This window comes from Vigna unguiculata, chromosome 2 (genome assembly GCF_037176805.1).
Source record: "Vigna unguiculata cultivar grain cowpea cultivar isolate G323 ecotype 2 chromosome 2, ASM3717680v1, whole genome shotgun sequence".
Classification (NCBI taxonomy): domain Eukaryota; kingdom Viridiplantae; phylum Streptophyta; class Magnoliopsida; order Fabales; family Fabaceae; genus Vigna; species Vigna unguiculata.
The window spans coordinates 16,742,428-16,762,044 of record NC_140793.1 but is presented as its reverse complement, the minus strand read 5'-3'; the positions used below and the strand labels follow the sequence as shown (position 1 = coordinate 16,762,044).

The 19,617-nt window shown below is 36.1% G+C and overlaps 1 long non-coding RNA gene across 2 annotated transcripts; it reads left to right on the top strand.

The window, feature by feature from the left end:
* Positions 1 to 729: 729 nt before the first annotated feature.
* Positions 730 to 7,270, top strand: LOC146888369 (uncharacterized). 2 transcript variants are annotated; one of them, XR_014992921.1, is made up of 4 exons: positions 730 to 905; positions 1,105 to 1,136; positions 1,224 to 1,348; positions 7,119 to 7,270. It is a non-coding gene; the product is annotated as an uncharacterized LOC146888369 (long non-coding RNA). The 2 variants fall into 2 exon arrangements; XR_014992920.1 differs by having other exon boundaries at positions 1,224 to 7,270.
* Positions 7,271 to 19,617: the final 12,347 nt, after the last annotated feature.

Genomic DNA, 19,617 nt, shown 5'->3' with positions numbered 1-19,617 from the left:
TCAGAATAAGAATATAAATTATTTTCAACTATGATTGTAGAAAACTATATATTACTATAATAATGTGTGTTTTGAGCGACTAGTTATAGCTAGGGCCATGCAACCATAATCTACTATGTGGATTAGAGTAGAACCTAGACTATGATGTCAAAATCTACTATGAGAATCAATAAAATAAACAAACACACACACACACACAGTTGTAACACACACACACACAGTTGTTACACACACACACACACACTCACACCCACACACACAGTTGTTACACACACACACACCCACACCCACACACACAATTGTTACACACACACACTCACACCCACACACACAGTTGTTACACACACACACACACAAAGTTGTTACACATACAAAGAAAGAGAGAGAGAGAGAGAGAGTTGTTACACACACAAACATAGTTGATACACACACTACAAAAAATCATGTATATAATGACAATTAATTAAAATCGTCACTTGTTACGGTATATAATATGTTAGTTGAGGAACAACCAAAATTTGTATGTATAGCATGCCATTTTTAACCGCCATCTTTTCCATTGTCATACTATTATTTCAAAATATGACACTTTGAAATGCCATTTTGTAATAATTTTTTTTTTCGTTTGTGAATATTTTCCTAGTTCTTATTTGCCCAAGTCCACCTTTTCTTTTTTGTTTAAAGTGCCTCCCTCTCTTTATCCTCTACCATTATCCTTTTGAATACCTCGTTGCCTCGTTACCTCATTCACAATCTCTTATTTCTCTCTCCTTCCCAAACTCAAGTTGCTTGATTTCCAATTCCTCTCACTAAATCACGTGATATTTTCACTCACTGACAACTTATTCTTGCTTTCAGAATTGCATGGTCCACTAGTTAGTTCAACCTTTCAAAATTCGTAATTGGTAAGTTTAACAAAAAAATCTCTGATTTAGTGTTTCGAATTTTTCTTAATGAGATGGTGTGCCTTATTCATGAGGGTTTCTCAAGTGTTTGTGTGTGGTTACCATTTGGCTGGAAAATCCTCGATCCAATGTCGTTGTCTATTTGTTTCCTATGGTTTTGGTTCTTGATGTTGAGTAAAGGTCATGGTTATTGTTTCAGGAAATCAAGGAGCTAGGGTTTTCTCAACTAAGGTAATGGCATTCCACTCGCACGCTTTCTCCACTCGTTCTTTCGATGAATGTTAATTGGGGTTGGAATCATTCGGTATGGACTTACAGGTTAACTTAGAGCTTCTGAAAGTGATCATTTATACTAGTGGCGACGGTGAAGAAGACGCCATTTTCCCCGTATGCGTGCTGATTTTGATGTTCGACTCGTTCCGCGATCTTTTTGAATTTCTATAGTAAGATTTTGTGCCTTGCCTTTCTTTGTTCTAATACATTACTTTAACACTTGTTTATCTATTCAGTTTTGGACTTTGAACCAAACTTAACCCAATTGCTAAATTTGAGGTGGTTAACTATAGTTTCTTCAACTCTAGCTCTTAGAATTGCTATTCTTTTTCCTCTAGTTTTAACACTTCATAAGTTGAAAGCGATTGGAGAGTTTTTTCTTAAATGTGGGTATCATATGCTTTATTCGGATTAGTTCGTAATGTGTTTCGATAGTATTTTTAACTTGGATTGTTTTACTAATTATTCAATTTTAACAATTTTAATTGGAAGCAAAAATTTTAAAAATAAATGAATAAATTAGTTCTTATAGGTTAGTCCATCTATTTCTTGTTTGCAAGATATGATGCAATTGTTGTATAAATTCGTTTGGGGCTTCAAATGTTTGTTTTGAAATTTGAATTAGGTTACTAGTACTTTGCTAATTCTGATTTTTCTCATTTGATGCTTGTTCACTTGTTTTCTTCATCATCTTATGCAAGTTACACTCGTGTAACACTATTTTCTATTATGATTTTGATTGTAGTTATTAAAATGTCTTTATTCTTCACTTCTGTTGCACTGGATCACTTTTTCTTCTGGCTTTTATTGTGTAATGGACATATAGATTATGCTTTTGTGCTTGTAACCTCTTTATTTCTGCACCATTCATTTTGTTGTGTAACTAAGTGTAACGTCCTAGCCGAAAAGTATTTAATGAAAATAATAATTTAGAGAATAGATGGATAACCTCATTTATTAATAATTTCTTTCCCAAAACGCGGGAAAATTTAAAATATTTATTTCAATGCGCCATAATGAAATAAAACCGTGGTGTTCAATTATAACAATTATAAAGTGTTTATAAAGCCAATACAAAATAGTTTATCAAATTCTATATAAGAAAAACTATTAAAACTCATAGTTGTTCCCCACTCTGTCGCTAACCATCGACACGCTCACCTACATCAACATATGCTCCCATTTAACAAGTTACATGATCATCGCCAAACACACACAGATATGGTGTCCCCAAACTACCAACTCTATCAGATGCACTAAAGAGGGCAATCATCTAAAACCTCGTCGTACGAGCCACCATCCGCACACTCCACTGGACTTCCTAAACCACCAGGCTACAACCTAGAGTGGCCACGTGTTATCCTAATATAGGTTACACTCGTAATTGGGTCCCCAGCCAAAGCCTTGCATCATGAACTTCCCCTAAAGTTTTGTAGAAATCCTTCTCGCGCACCAACTCTGCACCGAAACCACCTAGCACGCCTCTCGCATCACTAGGCGAAACTTGGTTCTAGACTGCCTGGCGCACCTCTCGCGTCGCCAGGCGCCAAGCGTCATTCAGGACTTCTGCTGCACCTCTTCTGCTGGGCAGAACCAACACTGCCGCCAGGTGCCACGCACGTACAGTGGCCACTGCCATTGTTTTAGGTAGCTATCGCCTAGCGGCTCACCCGCGCCGCCAGGCACCACACCAGTAGTGCAACTGCTACTGGTTTTAGGCATTTAGAATAGGTCCTAAGGGACCTCAATCACACAACACACAAAATTATAGCACAAGTATGGTTTTCCAGTCACAGATCTATAACTAGATTACAATGTACACATTTAGTCATGACATCAAATCAATTATTATCATGCCCACATATTCTCCTTCATTTACTACTTTAAACATGCCACATGCACTCAACATACTCCAAGTCTTATAATCATACAGTCTAATATTTCTATAAACTCATGCCACCACAATTTGGTCAATATTGCACATGTACTTTAATAACAAGACCACCACCACAAAGACCATGTCTAGGAAAAAATGCACCATCCATACCATATCACATAAATCAATCTCACTCTTATTACCAAATTAGCATACATTTTGAATTATAGCTTATCACATACAGCCAAACATTTAAAGACAACCACTACCCCATATCACACTTCACAACTTTCACTTATTTTAACCTCCTTTAGTCCCTATTATGCCACATTCATCTACCATCTTAATTTTTAACCATATACATATTAATTAACCAGTTAAACACCTAATAATGCACATCACAAATAAAACTCAAATTATCTCTGCTAGACGGTGCTTAGCAATCTGGGTTCTAACAGATTTCTCTTGCACCCTTCGTCACCCCGCAAACGCCCCAAACATAGTACTCAACTTCACACTGACATAATTTAATACGCACACATCATACATGTTCATGCTTTGTACATATAAACATCTTTTCTATAGAATCAACGCATCAATCATTGACAAAACTCATGCTTATTTATCATCAACCCCAACAGGAACCCTAATTTCCAAATTCATTCAAGAATTCATGCACTTTCCACCAAATAATAATTGTAAATAATGATTGATCATGACTATAGTATACTTCCTATAGAAACCCAATTTAAACACCACATCACCACTGACAAACCAACCAAAATAAGGAAATTGGGCAATGCAGTATACGTCGCTTGGCGGGTCACCCTCAGCTGCTAGGTAGTTCATAGGGAAACCCAAAAAACTTGGTGCAAACACATGTGTCGCCTGACGGTAGTTCATGTGCCGCCGGGCGGTTTTTGAAAAAATCCAGAAAACGCGAACATTTTTGGAATTTTCACCCAGAGCACAAATCACTATCATGTTTATTCAACCAAAAAGCATATAATTCACACATAGCAACTCATATAGCTCTCCTAACCTGGATTCTTAGCTCAATTTGCAAAACTTGATTTCTCCCTTGATCCACACTAGCCCCTTTTGTTCTTCCACCTTGCAGCACTTCTTTCTCCTTCTCTACAGTTCGTGAATCTTCTGGAATTTCTCTCCTCACTCTATGGTTCAGTGGTACCCTTACTAACCCTATCTCTCACCCTTAATGAAATCCTTAACTATGCCTTAATTTGGTTTAATGGAAATAAAACAAAAATTCATTTAAAAAGGGTTTAAGGTTATTGATTCACCATTAAATCATGGTTTCCAGCCCTCCTATCTGCCTCCTAATTAGCTAGTTTTTCAGGCTCTTCACATTCATACCATAAATTAATTTTAGCAAAAAGAAAACTATTTTGCTTAAGCCAAGGTTTGAACTCACCACCATGTAATTACTAATCCAAAGCACAACCATTAAGCCAATTCGTGTTTCTTGGTAAAATTTACAAATTTAGAAGTTTATACTCTCTTATCACGCCCCAAACATATCAAAAGAAAATAATAAAATTAAATAACACACAATTGGCACACATAGGACTTAAACCTAAGTCCTCTCACACAATAAAGTACTCTCAACCATTTGAGCTAATACTTTTCCACATCATGAAAGTTAGCATTTAATGCCATAAAGGCTTTCACTACCCGCAGTTATTAAATAATTATTTATTTAATTATTTAAATTCCTCGGGTCTTACATTCCCCCATCTTATAAAATTTTCGTCCTCGAAAATTTAAAGCTTATCAGGGAATAAATGCGGGTAAGATTATCGCATCAGGTTCTCCATCTCCCAAGTCATCTCCTACGTGGCTTCATCGCAGAGGACCTTCATGTCCTGTTCTCTTTCTCTCTTTGTTGTTTAACTTGTGAGTCCAATATCTGCACCGGTCCAACCTCCGTTGTCAGATGTAGAGTGCTGGGAAAGGACTAAATTCAAAATAGAAACTGAGTCTAGAATTGAGAAAAGAACGGAATAGTGGGAGAGCAAAAGAAAAACTTTAAGATTCTCAAAGCTAAGCAAGGAAATCTAGGTAAGGGGAGTTGTTCTTGCTTACTTTTATTCGTGTTTGATAGATTGTATCCTGCTATGATTGAATTCATGAAATCCCCTTTTGTTTTACGTCGTTTTTCGTAGTTTCTAGGTTTTTGCCCAGAAACCGCCTGACGGTCATGAGTGTGCCGCCAAGCGACACATATTCTCTGCTATGAACCGCCTGGCGACGCAAGGGGACCCGCCAGGCGACATGCGGTGTTTGATCCTGTTTCTTTGTGTTTTGTAAATTTTGTGATGTTGTGCCTTCCTAGTCAGATTTCTATGGCTGTATGAATGTTTGAATTACGTATTATTATTACTGTGAGGCTTGTATAATGAATGGGGAGTGCAACTTGAAGAGTTTCATGTTCATTGATGCATGAATCTAAATTTTTAGATAATAGTGGTCACTTACATTTGGGTTGGGTTAGTATGATGTGTGGATGAATATGTATCAAGAAAATTAATTAAAAAGGAAAAATGGTTTCGTTGTGAAAGACTAAAATTAAAGGTTAAAATATTGGCGTTTTCAAGTGCAGAAAACCTGGGTTTTTTTCAGATACTGATGTGCCGCCTGGCAACATCTTATTGGCTGTTAAGCGATAGTGGTGAACGAGCACTGTCTGCGGGAAAATTGGGTGGCTGGGAATGAGGTTTTAAGAGTGGAATTGGAATGGAATTATACTTGTAGTATTGGAGTAAATGGGCGTGAGAGTTAATTGTGACAAAGCCAATGAATAGAATAGGATGGGTGATAATAATGAGAACAAATTTTTGGTTGTACATAATATAGAGACTGCCTTGGTGGTTTAAGGTGTTGGAGACAAAGAGAGAAAGATGTATTGTAAGGGAATATGAGAGGTTCGGAAAGTTGGGGTGCCTTAGTGTGGGGAATTTTGTGAATTAGTGTATATTAATTGGAAAGTATTTGAAGAAAAAGTTTCAGTATCATTGTAGTGCAGCAGAAGTAGTGTGCGTGATTTTAATATACTAGATTGGGGTCATTTCCATAAGCTTGATTGAGTTATTATACAATGGTAGAGCACTTGGTAAATTATAGGCCTTGAATAGAGGAATTGGAAATTGTGAAGTATAGGTACTTGAATCATATAAGGGTGGCAGGTTACCAAGAATTTGACATTGAGGAATGAAAGTAACTTAATACCTTGGGAGGTATTAGGGGATTGTAGAATAATCTGGTTTGGGTACTAAAATAGTAGCTGGTACGCTACTAGTATAGCGCCTGGCGGCACAATTGTGGCTGCCATGCGATAGGAGCAGCAGGGAGGTTCTTGCAACGTGTGGTGCCTGGCGGCAAGGTGTGCTCCGCTAGGCGATAGACCCTGAAATAGTAGGTCTGGGAGAGGCCTGGCGCCTGACGACGATGGTGTCCCGCCATACACAAGAATTTCGCCTGGCGGCGCTTAGGCTGCACCAACCGATAATGTTGTACACAGTGACGCGAGACTTGGATCAGAAGATGTTGTGTCATGAGTGGGTAGGTTCATGGATGATGGTGAACACTTGATGATATGAGCGGGGAGGTTCATATCCTATTACTTTCGTGTGGGGATACGAGCGGGGAGGTTCGTATGTTCCGTACTCACACTTGAGAGATGCTGCGAGTGAGGAGGTTTGTAGCTAGTGGATCATGTGTGTTGGACTACGGGCAGGTAGGTCCGTAGAGTAGGACTACAAGCGGGAAGGTTCATAGAGTAGGACTACGAGCTGGGAAGTTCGTAGAGGCAGGACCACGAGTGGGCAAGTTCGTGTGAGCATCATAAATCTTGAGTCCATGGCTAACCATTTTGTGTGAATTGAAGGTTGAAAAGCCTTTGGGTATTAAGGTCTTGGCCAAGAACTAACTAGAATAAATTAGTTGGGTGTTTTGCTATTATTAACTTTTGTGTTAAATTATTATGAGCTCACCCATTCTATTTGTGTTTGGCGATGATCGTGTGATTCGTTACACGGGAGCAGGTGACATTCCAGGTGATGCTAGCTTGGAAGACTTTGAGCTAGAGATTTTTATTATGTTTTCCATTATTTTTGTCGGACTTTGGAACTTGTAATAATATTGTTACTTAGTTTTGTTTAAATTATGGCACGTTGAAAGATATTTTAAATTTTCTCGCGTTTGGGAATAATAAAAATTATGATGTTTGATTTTAAATTCTTATTTAGTTATTTTAATTAAGTAATTTCCCGTAGGGATGTTACATAGAACAACTACGTGGCAAGCACACAAGAATAACAAGGTAAGTAAATTGACGTTATATGTTCATTGATAAATTTCAAACTAAGCACATCAATTTCAAATTTGAACTTTTGAAAGTCGATGTAAAAGTGTTGTTTGAGATACCTAAATTAAAAAGGGTTGAGTTTCTTGATCCAAATGGAATTGATACCCAACTACTTTGTAGCTAAGAATTTGTTGCAAGAAGTGACATAATAGGGCCATTTGGTTTGTTAGCTTTGCCTTCAAAGGATCTTAAAGAGCACATTGCAATCTTCTTGAGAATTTTTAAAGCACCCAATAGATATGTATGCCTTATATGCAATGACCAAAACAAGTTGCTTTTGAATTCTAACATTCCATCAACATAGTTTTTTGTTCATAGATATCTATCTCTTTCATGTTGTGCTGAACCTATCCACATAATTTGTGATGTTGACAAATTTTTCTTCACACATAAAAACAGGTCCTTGATAAACCTTTTTAGTCACTCCAGATTTATGCAAAACTATGATTTCCCCACTAATGTAGTGTAATGTGAAACCAAAGATGAATCCTAGGAGAGACAATAAACTCATATGCATATAAATTTTCTAATGTGATGCAAATAGAGGAAATCTACTATACTTAAAACTTAAACTAATTAAAATATTCTGACAATGCAATGATAATGATGCATTAATTCTATCCTAAGTTCTATATGTATAATAAACCTAAAACAAGAGAAAATGCATGAATTAGCATCCTAAAGCAATATATAATGTATAGAAATGAACTACTAAGGTATATGTGCATACCCGACCCAATTAGGCATGATTAGCCCAATGGATATAGGAACTGATTAAGACTCCCCCTCGTCAATTAGGATCATGCATTAATTGGCAATATCTTTACAATTTAGATATGCCTTGATGATAAGTAAATGATTATTATTGTGATCAATCTAGTTTAATTGCATGATCAACAGGTAGACCCAATTTATATTGGCATTACTCTATCACACAAGGCATTCATCCTTTGAACACATAGCATTCCTTGAATGCTATAATCAATAACTCTTACTGACTTGAGAGTTTGAGAGTTTTCTACAGGTGGATCCCATCCTAGTGACATCCTCACGTGAAACACTCGAAGCAACTAGGACCTTCCACCTACCAAAATGTCCATTTTAAGAACTAGGTAAGAACAATATGAAACATTCTAACTTATGAGATGCAACTTCTATAAACTGAAAACTACGAATTAACTAAAGAAACCATGAAATTGAACTTGACAAAGAAATGTTATCACATGGATGTGCGGGGCAGTATACATTTTTCATCACATTGTGCACGGTGTAACATCCCGTCAGGATATTACGAATTTAATAAAATAAAACAAAGTAATTAATTACATTGCATTTAATAATACCTCATTTCCCAAAAACACGGGAAATTAAAACTTTATTAATTCACTAAAACGTCCATAAATACAAAATTGCAAGTTTAGTCAAAATATGCCATGAGCCTTTACAACTTATTTCAAATAAAATAAAGAAAACATAAATATAAAGATCCCATGATAATCCCCTCTCCGCAGCTAAGCCTCACCAGCTCCACCTGCAACATCACCTGCTCACGTGTACCGCGTACATGATCATCGCCAAACACAAGCAGATAGGGTGAGCTAAAAGATAAAACATAAAAATATACCAAACGCACATATACATGTATAATCGATAAAAATAATACATCAATAACACAAAACTCTTCTCTTATACCGTATGGCCACAACCATATGATATCCTTTCATTTCCCACAGAACATACTCCATTTCTATCACAAGGCCACTACCATGTATATTGATGCACCTCATGGAAGACTCGTTACCTTCCTTCCACATGGCCACAACCATGTATATTAATGTACATCAGGGAGACTCATTCCAGCTCTTCCACATGGCCACAACCATGTTAGCAGTGTACTACATCTTCTATTAAGTATCTCAAGGCGCCTTGCTGCCACACCTATCGGCCACAACCGATAGAGCACGTGCAGAAACCATGCTACGGATCACACACCGTAATGCGAGGTGGAGTTCCCAAATACAAACATAGTCCGTAACGTCCCAAGACTACCAAACTCGTCAGCAAAACACTAAGGAGGGCAATCCATCGGGACCCATCCGTACTGGCCACAACCAGCACACTCACACCGGAAACACTCGCCAACTCGAGCCACAACTCAAAGGTTCCTTGTGTTCATTCGCTATCCCGAGCCACAACTCAAGGGAAGTCATTCTGGGCCACAACCCATAGAATGCCACGTGCTTAACCCCTATCCTGGCTACAACCCAAGGATACGTTTCGGGCCACAACCCATGGAACACCAGCAAGCTCACCATTAAGATACCCTAGAAGCCTTATAGATCATGCATCACCATTCAAACTTCAATCAATCCAATACCTCAAAATTTATTGCCTTTAAACCTATCATCCATCCATCCTTGACTTAAACTTCCAACCCTCGCCTAGGAATTCCAATTCATCTCGCTTAGGCTAGGTTACCTCGCCTGAGCGAGCACCACGCATAAAACCAGCCTCGAATTCTCGCTTAGGCGAGTTACACTCGCCTGGACGAGATCACTTTTTGCCCAAAAATCAAACCTCTCGCCTGAGCTACGAGTCAAGCCAACAATAGAACATTCTTCGCGTTCTCGCTTAGGCGAGAGGGTCTCAAACCTAAAATCCTCCCTGTATATCTCGCCTAGGCGAGCCTGGCTCAGGCAAAACAGCATAATTTAACATTGCACCAACAAAACAGTACCCATCTGCTAGATTTCCTCCGCCCTTTCATATTCAGCAACTGATTTTTAAGCATAAAGAGTTAAATCTAACTCACCAAGGTTCGAACCCATGACCTTACCTATGCCAAATCAAAGCTAAACCACCAAGCCAATTCATGTTTCATGCCAATTCACACACTTTTACAATCATGTTATCACCCAACACGACCATGTATAATTTTAAAAATAACAATAAGTCAACCAATACAACAATAGCACACACAAGACTCGAACCCAAGTCCTCACACATAATAAAAGTACTCTCAACCACTTAAGCTAGTACTTTTCCACGTCATACCCATTAGAATTTAATGTCATCAATACACTACCTACCCGCATTTATTAATTAATTATTTAATTAATTAATTAAATTTCGCGGATCTTACACATGGAATCCCAAGATTAGCATGTCAATCAATGTCAAATTAGGATCTTTTATTTTAATCTCTGAAAACCAAATTTCAAACTTCCTATCACACATATCTAACTACAATGAAGTCATATGAATCAAGGAACACAAAAGATGATGCACGAATGATGAAATGTGAATAAAAAACGTGAAACAATGAAGTGAAAATATGAAGAACAACAATGAACATATCGGAATTTGAATTGAACTTCTAAACTACGAATTAAACATTCAAACACATTCTAATAGACAAACTAAACATATCTAAAACTAAAAACAAATCAAATGGTGAAAATCTAAAATTGAATCAAGAATTGAAATTTGAAATGGAAAAATTTAAAGAACAAGAGAGAACATGCTTTAGTTTTGAAATCTTGATGAATTTCTTCTCTCAATAAAGGATGATTATGCATTCACTCGATTTAATTTGGTCACTCATTCTCTTTCTAATATTGAATGTGTTTCCACACTCAAAATTAGTTCATTAAGTGAAGATACATCAAGAATCAAAAAACTAATAACATTCACTATTTTGGTTAATAAGAACACAAAATTTTGATAAATTGAAGAGGATAAACGGTGGAGTTGAATTAAAAACATGATACAATGTGTTGAAAACTTACAAACCAAAAAAAAAATGGTAGAAATCACCAAAATCTAGATCAATTCTCTAAGTTCAACCTACTTTGTAGTCTACACTTTGAAGACTCCTCCAAAATAAGGAATTTCTCATCTAAAGCACTATAAAACTTGAGAGAAAATGAATTTGTAATGTGCCCCTTTGAACTCTTCCTAACTCAGTGTTATGGTCTTATATAGAGCTCCTAATCCTAGTTAATACTACTAACCACTCTCATTTACAACTTCTAAAAACTAAAAACAGAAAACTACTTAATCAACTAACTACATATTTTCTAGACTTGTAATTGAGTAACTTTGGTCCAACTGGCATTGTTTGGAAACATTCCAATGGTCATTTCTGCATTGAAAAAGTGTGTTTAAATGCATTTTACAATTTCCATTCACTTGCACTTGCATTTAAGCTTCAAAATAGAAAGTCAAACTTTGGTCAACTTTTCAGCATGTACATTTGGCTCCACTGGTTCATATTTTGAATTTGAAAGAATTGGTTCTTCCTCCACATTGAAACAACATTGTACAAGTCCATTTTGACGTCCTTGAAGGTTTCCAACACTTAAATCACCTATTGGAACCTTAAATGTAAAAGTCAACCATGAGGTCAAACTTCATCATTCAAGTGTTCTTCCAAAATTCGTTTCAGATGCATAATTCATTTTCTCATATTTTAATAAGCTTTTAACCATTAAATTGAATGTGTTAACTTGCACATAAGTCACAAAACAAAAGTTAGTATCTTATTCACCTAAAAGAATCAAAACTAGACTTAAGTATGTACATTAACTACACTTTAGCTAACTATTCACGTGGAATCATAAATTTTTTCAGTTCAATGTAGTTTTAAGACTTTTTCAACTCTACCCAAATGTATTTTCATGTATTCATTGAAGTGCGAAACCTAGATTTCTGATTGTAGAAAAAAATGCAAAAAGTAAACTCTTGGTCAACGTTTCAACACTTAAGCTAAATCTTTCCAAGCTTGTATGACTATCCTTTTGTGTATGTAGCTGGAGATTCTTCTTGATCAACCTTGAGTCAACATGTATGCACTAGTTTCATTTGAAATTTTTGCACAAACATTAAAAGCAAGTTAGCCACTCATTCTACATAATCAACACTACTTTAGTTCACTTAACTTGGCTAGAATTAAGCTAAAAACTTAGAAAACATAATTGCACGCTATCTCAATACTCTAAACTAATTCTAAATGGATAACTAATGGAAACTAAACTATCCTAAAGAACAATTATGCAGAACTAACCTATAGAAACCTATTCTAGACAATTCTTAATTCTAACTATGCTAACTAAGCTAAATTCTAACTAAAACGTAAAACTGAATGCTTAATTATTTACTACTCCAATTAGTCTAAAAGTCATAGCCTAAGACTAAAACTAAAATTTTTCTAAGATTATACTCTAAAAACTACACTTAGCTTGTACTACCTTAAGCCATCTAGTCTACTATATCATACTAATATTTATACTAATTACTCTACCTAATACTTAACTATAAAACTAATAAGCAAAATCTAAACTTATTAGGACTCTAAAACTGAACTTAAACTAAGAAACTAGTACCAAAACTAAAATTCTACCAACCTAAACTATTTTTAAGACTTATTCTAAAAGTAACATTAAAAACATGCTAAAAGCATCAAATTAAGCTAGATTTGTAAAACTAACCTAAAACGTTCTCTAACCTAAATCTAATCTAAAAACTAGGAATTAACCACTAAACTAACCCAAAATAATGCAATTAGTCAAGAAAAAAACTCGATGGTAAAGGACTTATCAGTCGTCATTGAGGCATGACCTTGACAAAACCACATGGAACTATCTTTGACATAGATCTCAATCTAAAAATGATTTCACTAAGAAGCTTGGTATGTCTATTTCTGAAAAGCATTACTCATTCCTCCTTGTTTTATAATATGCTTGGTGGTTTGATGCATTCCTACAACGCGGATTTACCACTCCATTATTGAGAGTTTTGGTGATGATGGGAGAGTTTGTAGCACTAGCAGAGTTTATCCATCATTGGCAATAGACAAAGATGCTCATCTTTATGCATTTAACTATTAAAGCTAGAGTGTGTTGCTCTCAAAATTGAATGCTTGGACCATGAAACAAGTAGAGATTGGCTATGAGGGAAACATAAGTTATACCCGAGAAGGGTAAGAGGATTTTTGATGTTGTGTAGGAAATTGATGTTGGACTGAAAATTGAATTAGGAGTATAACTTCAGTTTTATAATTGTCTTATGAACTTTTATTGTTGTCTTCTTTTGTTTGGATCCTTGAATATTTTGGTACTTTGTTATAATTATGTTATGTTCGCAATAAACAAAATAATTTAGTTTGTTAATTTCTTTTTTATAGTGTTATAACTTTTTATATATTTTAAGTAATCATCAAAAATAAATTTTATTGAAATATGAAAGTATAAATGTTGGTGAAAAATAATAAATAATAAAATAATAAAATTATGACACTAGATAATGATGTAATTTATCTAAGAATTAATTATAATAGTGACAATTAAAAATGTCATAATATAAGGACAATAATGTTAGTTTTAAGTATCATTTTTTCCGGTGGATTTGTTTTCTAGTAAAAATATTACATTAGTTTTAATTGATGTTATTTACCTCTTTAGATCTCATTGTATACATGGCCTAAAATTGCACTTGTTGCGGTAGTTCATCATAAACCGCCATATTATACTTTGTGGCGATGATGTGAATGCCATATGCATAAGGGCTGACTTAGGATCTTTAGCATTAGAACATTGAAGGAAAGTTGGAAAATTAGTGAAAAAGGTGGATTAAAAATAGGTTGAAATTCCTGTCTGGATAGGATTGCGGAAATGCCAATATCTCGAGTTGTAGAACTCTAATTGACTTGATTCCAAAATGAGGTGAAAGTTCACATTCTGAACTATAATTTAGGCTTAAGAAACACTCTTGCCAAAGGAGGCAACACATAAAGGATTGTTTTTTTTTCTTCTTAAATTTGGGGGAAGAAGAATCACTTTTTCTAAAGAAAGCAACACACAAAAGATGAAAAAGTCGTTTGATACACCCAAGGGTTCTTAAATCACTCAAGAACGTAGGAAAATCAATTTCACTAAGATAAAAGATATGAACTCTACTATTTCTGAATAAAACTCAACTTGTTATTCATTGATAAAAATGGTTAAGCTTATATAGAAGCTTTAACCATCATAATTACAAAAGAATCATTAATTGTAATTATATCCCACTTAAGCTAATAATGATCCCACTACTTAATGGCTGATTGTAACTAAAATTGTGGCAACCGAAAAAGCATTCAACTATTCATCCTTTTGGTCTCCCAAAGGCTGGTGACTAAGTTGTCAATTGATCCATTATTACAACTTTAAATAAAATCAAACAAGAGCCCATTAATTGATTAACCAAAAACTTAATTTGGTTAGCCAATTTTACAAAGGATTGAACCATTATTTAAAAAAACTAATAACTTAAAAAAAAAAAACTACAGAAAAATGGCACATTAGTCTTCCTCTAATTGGGCCATGATGCAATCCATAACCTTGGTCTTTTTCTCCTTGAAACTTGGGCATGTATTCAAATAATATGGACAACACTTGTTGAGGAGCTTCCTTTGCTTTCCTTACTCTACCCCTTACTCTACCCCTTATCATTGTCATTGATTCTTTCAAGCACTTGCAATGGACAATTCCTCCTTAGTTGAAGCTTTGATTTCCTTTGCTCTAGTTCTTGTCATATGTCCTCCAAGTTCTTCAACTAGATCATTGCCCTTGCTCATTGTCAGATCTCCATCAGGCCGCAAGATTTATGGCGTTTATGAAAACTGCCACTCTAGTAAATAACGATGATTAAAAGAGATTTTGTGTTCGGCTAAAGCTCTAATTGTTGAAGAGATTTTGAATTTCTTGGCTTGTGTTGTCATTGGAGCCTTCTTTCTCTTGACCTCTGTTAAGTAGTCCTTGAAGGAATCCTTAGTAGTTTTCTTAGATGATTCCTCACATGTTCTTTAATAATTTCAAAACTCTCATAATCACCCATATGAGGAGGGTTGAAAATTTCCACTTTATGAAGCATGAGTATCTGTAGATTCAAGGGTTCAACTGTTGTCAGTTGTAAGGGTAGCTTTAGCCTCTTCTACATGATATCCTCTATAGAGAGTATACATTGTTCTAGATAGTAGTTATCTTTTATTACTAAATCTAACCCTTTCATTTTGATCATTTTGACATACATTCCTTGTTTCCAAAATACTTTGTTAAGCAAAGCGGTGTATGGTTCTAACAATATATCTCTTCTTATCCTCTTCGTGACTCTCAATAGGTTGTTCACAATCAAAATGAAGGTCGCTTATCAACCTTTGAAACCCAATGGCTTGTACAATTGTATCTAGATTTAAAACCACATTCCATCTAGCACATTGGATACAATGATGTAGTCTTTTGTAATAGTGGAGTTCTTCTATAATTTGCTAATAAGCTCAAGATAGACTTCTAAGGTTTTGAGAAGAAACTTTTAATTTCACACTCTTCAGGGCTCTTAAAAGGCTTTAATCCACACTTTTCAAGCTCCTCTAACTCATAAAGTGCTCAATGAGGAGAGTGCATGAATTTGATGTTTTTCCCATACTCAAAGGATGATCACTTGTGAAGGTCGTCTGTGAAAAGGATGAAGGTTTTTATATAGAAAGAAAATGAGGGTTTTGAAATCACGGGAATGTGAGATAAATCGCGGGAATGTGAGATTTCTTGAGGGTTCTAGATGAAAGGAGGAGAAAGAAATATCTTAAGGGTTTTAAGAAGGTTTTCAGCTCTAACTCAACACTCATAAGAGACCGCTCAACATAACACTTCATGTTAGATTTTTATGAACTTGTCATGTCACCGTCTAATGCAGTGTCCATCCAATGAATAAGGCGTCTAATTGCTTAGGTCGTCGTCTATTGCATAAAGAGTCTAACACATAAGGCGTCAACTAGTAGGTCATCTAATACTTCTAATGCATTTAGGTCTTATCTTGTCTATTCTTCTTAAAGATCACTCTTTAAAAATTCTTCAGCATTGACTTAATTCTACTATTATCTTTGATACAAGGATAACACTTTCTCTTACTAATGTATTAAAGGGAACCACTTACCTCACTACAAGATAATACCTTCCTAAGGAGGTTTACTCCAAAAATATTCATTTTGCTTTCCTTCAACAAACTTGTTTGAGCTATGGTTTCTCTGTCTATACTGACTTACAAATAACTAATGTACTGAAGTCACAAGTGAATTTTTATTTATGAAATTGAATGCTTTTGCAAATCAATCTAATTTTAGTTTTGGTACCCATACACCTATAGACCATTTAAAATTGGTTTTACACAATGCCAATGTCAAAAAGTTATATGTTAATGCTAAATATGATTTCCTTTCCATATATCTATAAAACAAATTACTATTCAAATGATAAAAGAATTTTCTTCCTTATCAAATATCATGGTTTTCTCTTTTATACTTTATCATCAATTTATCATGGAATATCATTGATTTTCTCTTTAATAAATTTAATGATTTAATTTTGATACTTGTATTTGTGTCTAATAATTTAGAGAAATTCTTTAATACTTCATTTGTGTTACAGGTCCTAAAATCATCAGGGATGAGTATTAAATGCATGGAATTTAAATCAGATATAGTTACTGTACTATCCCGAAACCAAGGTTGGTATCCGACCTCTACACATGCTCGATATAACTTGTTATATCACCATCTCTCCCTAGCCTGGTCGGAAATCACTAATTATTGGCCCATCAACATGGGAAGGACAGGAAACCCAAAGAGGATTATGGCCCAAAGGGAAACAAAGCCCAGCAGTTAATATATCAAGTATAACTCCCTGGAGAGTGGTGCTAGATACTAGGAGGTGGTTTTCTAAATATCAAGAAGGCATATAGGAGTGAGGGGCCAGTTGGCTTAAAACTCGGATAATCTAGAGGTAGTTAGAATTAGACAGTTATAAGCAGAAACTTCTATATATATAGAGAATGAAGGAAGGAAAAGGGATCTTCTCTTTTCTCCCTTTCTTTTGAAGAGTTCTCGAAAATTATTCACAAAGAAGTCATGTTGTACTTGAGAAATAGAGAGACTCTCTTTGAAAGTTGGAAAAATGATTCTTATTCTTGATCTTGTACCTAACCCATAAGCCCGAATCGGAACATTGGCGCCCACCATGGGACACGGTAAAACCAGAAGCCTACCCCACTTATATTGAGTACACATGACAACCACGTCAATCGACAACAATGGAGGTGATCCCCCTACCATGGAACTGATAATGCAACATATTGAGGGTTTGAGGTAGGAGAATGAGGCAATTTTGAAACAGGTAGATGGTGACCGAGCTCGGTGGCGTGAGGAAGAGAAAAGACACCGAGCTGAGGTGGAAGCGAAAAGCGAGACATTGCAAAAGGAGTTCGCAGAATTTCGCCAGCATCTAGAGGAATCATTGAACCAGTAAGAGCACCTACGGTGTAATGAGGAGTTGAGCACTTGGATGAGAGACCACGATAACTTCTGCGACCATAGCATTGTCGGGTGGAAATCTGGACCAAGAAGAAGGGCATTCCCTTGTGAGTAGAATCATGGAAGAATTGATACCTCTACACTTCATAATCTTGAAGATCTCACCATTCACCGGAGAGGGCGATCCAGAAGCCCATCTAAAGCCCCTCTACACTTCAGCAAGCTAATCTCAGAAGGAAGTAACGCCATTCGTTGCAAGATGTTTGTAGGAACTCTTGTTGGCACTGCCTTGAAGTGGTTCAACAAGATTCCCAACGCATCCATTACTTCGTTTGTGGTTTTCTCCCAGGTCTTCCTGAAACGATTTGCAGTCAACAAGTCTAAGAAACTACAAATCACAGATATGTTCGGTATAAAGCAGTGACCAGAGGAAACTTTGGAGAGTTTATGTGATCCCAACAAGGCTTATTGCTTGGGTCAACGCCTAAGCCCAAATCATGCTCAAGGCCCAATACATGGCCCATATTCACCTTCAAGCCCAAGCCCATCAAGAGGCCCAATAACAAGGAGCATGCTCAAAAAGATCCAATTGGGCTTCATTCAAGATGGCCCAAACCCACATGGACTTCTCATGGGCCAAAGAAGATGTGAAGATTTTAAGAGGTGTCTCAAAGAGCAATAAAATAGCAATAATATTGGCCCATTGTTTAAGCTTTGCTTTCTAGAATAATAAGTCAAACAAGATCAAGGCCCACTCTATCCAATGGCTCTCCTTTCTCATGTGTAAATGGCTTCATAAAAAAGTCAAAATTTCACTCATTTGTAGACACTCTTGAAATTTTATGCAATAGATGCAACTTGAGTTGAGAGCACTCCTCCCTCTATTGTCTTTGAGAGTCACCACTTTCTAGAGATTTCCTCTCTCTACCTCTAGCCACCTTCCTTAGGCTAGCATAGATTAGGAAATCCTATCACCTCTTTCACCTTCCATTGCTTGCAAGTGCCTTCCAACTTGCCTCCATTTCTTCATCCATTTCCGCTGCCCATGGAGCTCTTCATGCACCTTTGGAGCTCCACCATAATGGTATCAAGAGCCATCAAACCATGGTCTCTCAAGGTTTGGTAAGGTTCTTTCCTAGTCTTGTGTTTCTTGTCATTTTTATTCAGTGATTCTTTTCTCTTTTCAATTTCTACCGTTCAAGTTGTATTCTATGTCTTGTTCATGCTTTCCTTTACATGCTTCTTCAATTTTCCACTGTTTACATTCATTTTCTGCACTTGCTTGAGTGAAACCGTGCCAAACTCCACTCCAAAATGCAATGAAGCTTCATGCTATGCGTGTGGTTGTTTGAGTCAGCTTTCCTCGCTGTTTTAATGTCATTTCACCGATTGGTTTGTGCCTTAGAGTGTCCTAAGATGTTCATCTTCATCTATGCTTGATTCTAGATCATAATCAAGCTCCAAATCGAATTGATTTGTCTATTGAACATCTTCCCCTTTCACTCTGCTTTTGCTTCTGTTTTCAACTTTTTTCCACTGCACACCTTCTGTTTGAGAAGTGTCACGAGTGACTCAGTGCACCAAATTTTAAGCTGATTGTTGCTTCGAAAAGCTAAGTCATAGACGAAAATTCTCCAACAAGAATCATTCAATTATGTTGAGAATTGAATTCTATACAAATTTTTGAAGTAGAGGCAGCTTTCTGCGTTTTTCAGTGCAAGTTTGCTGCTGTTTCACTTGTGTCCTGACAATTACCTTCTAATTTTTGCCTAATTTTCTTCACATCTGGACAAAAAAGTAGCAAAAAGAATCATTCAAATATGTCCAGTACAAA